This window comes from Etheostoma spectabile, unplaced genomic scaffold (assembly GCF_008692095.1).
Source record: "Etheostoma spectabile isolate EspeVRDwgs_2016 unplaced genomic scaffold, UIUC_Espe_1.0 scaffold342, whole genome shotgun sequence".
NCBI lineage: Eukaryota > Metazoa > Chordata > Actinopteri > Perciformes > Percidae > Etheostoma > Etheostoma spectabile.
This window is the reverse complement of record NW_022605589.1, coordinates 120033-122599: the sequence shown is the minus strand read 5'-3', so window position 1 is coordinate 122599 and position 2567 is coordinate 120033. Positions and strand designations below refer to the sequence as shown.

The 2567-nt window shown below is 42.2% G+C and overlaps 1 protein-coding gene across 1 annotated transcript in view; it reads left to right on the top strand.

Annotated features, from left to right (window-relative positions):
• The window catches only part of oclnb (occludin b), a 37711-nt gene that overhangs the window by 32053 nt on the left and 3091 nt on the right, over positions 1-2567 (top strand). The gene's annotated exons all lie outside the window — the stretch shown is intronic.

Sequence of the window (2567 nt, the reverse complement as noted above, 5' to 3'; positions counted from 1 at the left end):
GCAGCAGAAATGTGTTCCCAAGTGTTTTCAGGACAACAAAAAGTGTGCACAGTGTGCAAGTGTGCAAGTGGAGTAATGCAAGGCAAGGCAGCCATTTTGGGTCCAAAGTCCAGGATATTTATATAACAAGGGGAGAGGGGGGAGAGGGGGGAGAGAGTTCAGCATCCCAACAGCCTGGTGTATGAAGCTGTTGGTGAGTCTGGTGGTGCGGGAGCGCAGGCTTCTGTACCTCTTTCCAGAGGGCAGTTGATCAAACAAATTGTGAGCGGGGTGACTTGCATCACTCACAATTGTGGTGGCCTTGCGGGTGAGGTGGGAGGTGTAAATGACTTGACACAACATGAAACTTTGCTCTAATTAGGACTAGGGTCTCTACACATGAACTCAAGCATTGAGAACATTGTGTACATAGAGTTTACTAAAAAAGATTTTGAATGACTTACTTACAGGTGTTGTTGTTTCCATGTGCTACCATCTCCAAATGCAACGTAACAAAGGAGAGTAAAGCTGGAAAGCTCCTAAGGCTTAGTTCCATATATAGTTCCATAAATATAATGCACGGATAATTCTTTGTTTTGTCGTTAGTGATAAACAATATTCACCTTGTAGTTGAAAAGGAGCTTCAAATAAGAATGACATTTTCTCCTATGGAGTCCGTTCATCCGCGTTTGGAGATCAACACTTTTTGATGGGTGAGATTGTAGCACGCAGAAACAACAACTGCTAAAGTAAGTTGTTCAAAACCTTTCTTTTCAGAAAGCTCTGTTTACACAAACCATGTTCTCAATGCTTGAGTTCATGTGTAGAGACCCAGGTGATATTTCGAGCAAAGTTTCATGTTGTGTCGAGCCTTCTTAGTGTTTTACAAATGATGATTTTAATGCTATCATAGAAGTACCTTTCAATGCTTTTAAACTAAAGTTTGACTCGAGTACATTCATAAATACAACCTAGGTTGCATTTTGGCGAAAGTTATACTTTGAATAGCAAATGTACCTGCGCCAATCTTTGCGCCCATGGCCGTGCTACAGGGAGGTGTGTTCAAGTGAATTCTAGGCATATTGCAATCTTGAGGCAGCTGGAAGTGATCGTGCCATTGAGCAACAAAAACATGGTCTAAAGTCAATAGCTTATTACTAACAGCGCATTAGTATAGGCTTATGCACAGCGCGTGTACCCCATGCTTCTTACACACACACACACACACACACACACACCTCACTCACTCACTCCACTCCCATCACCACTCACTCACTCACTCACTCACCCTCACTCACTCATCACTCACTCACACCACTACACTCACACACAATCCACCACACACACCACACACACCCACACACACACACAACACACACACCACACACACACACATATACACTCCACACAGACACAGACACGCACACACACACACACACACACACACACACACACACACACACACACACACACACACACACACACACACACACACACACACACACACAAGGAATGGCAGCAGCACACAAACATGCAAAAGATTACATAGAAAAATATTATGGTGCAAATCCGCCATCATAATAGCAATGTACAGGGAATGGGAGATGACGCTCTATGAACAACTATGAATTAATGAAGACACCAAATACAATCCTTTTGAAATATGCGCCTGGTGAACGGACCCTTTTTCCGCCATCAAACTTGCAAAAGTGGATATGGACACATCCAAAACGCACCAGCGCCATGCCCTTCACATCATGCGCTTAGTGCAGGGGTGGGCAATTAATTTTTGCCAAGGGCCGCATGAGCAACCTGAGCACTGCTGGAGGGCCACATCGACAATATTTCAATTAAATTTTGCTCAGTATCATTTTTGATATACCGTAAGATAAATGGTAATAATTTCATTTAACCTAACTTAACTTTTTACAAAAGCAGATTGCTTTTGATGGTTTTATTTAAACTCTTAATCCTTAAATATTTATTAGGCTATGTGAAATTAAAATGAAATTAAAATAAGAAAAAAAAAACAATCATTGAATTGCTGATTGAAACTGCATCTCTGGGGGTGTGAAGTTTGGTAAAAAGTCCTAGTTGGGTTTGCAGTTTCACCATCAACCATCAGCCTCCCTTGAGCGTCATCAGACAGATTCCGGTATTTATCCTCGCGCTTCGTTGTGTAGTGGCGATTCAAATTATAATCTTTAAACACAGCAACCTGTGTACCACAAATTAAGCACACAGCTTTACCTTTAATTTCTGTAAAGAAATACTTGGCAATCCATGTCTTGTTGAAAACACGGCATTCGTCATCAACTTTTCTTTTTTTAGCGTGAGCGGACATCTCGAGAGGGGGGGGGGGGGGGTGTAACCGGGTATCTCGGGGGTAACCGGGCATCTCTCGTCGCTGTGCACCTTCACTCACAGGTTACGCACGGACATACGTCCATAAAATAACACTTTTCAAAATAAAAGCAGCACAGTTGTATTGCACGGACGACATAGATGTTTTTTTAAATTTATTTTTTAATTGCCGCTGTTCACCTTCACTCACAATCATGCACACGGAAGTAATACACATAACGCTT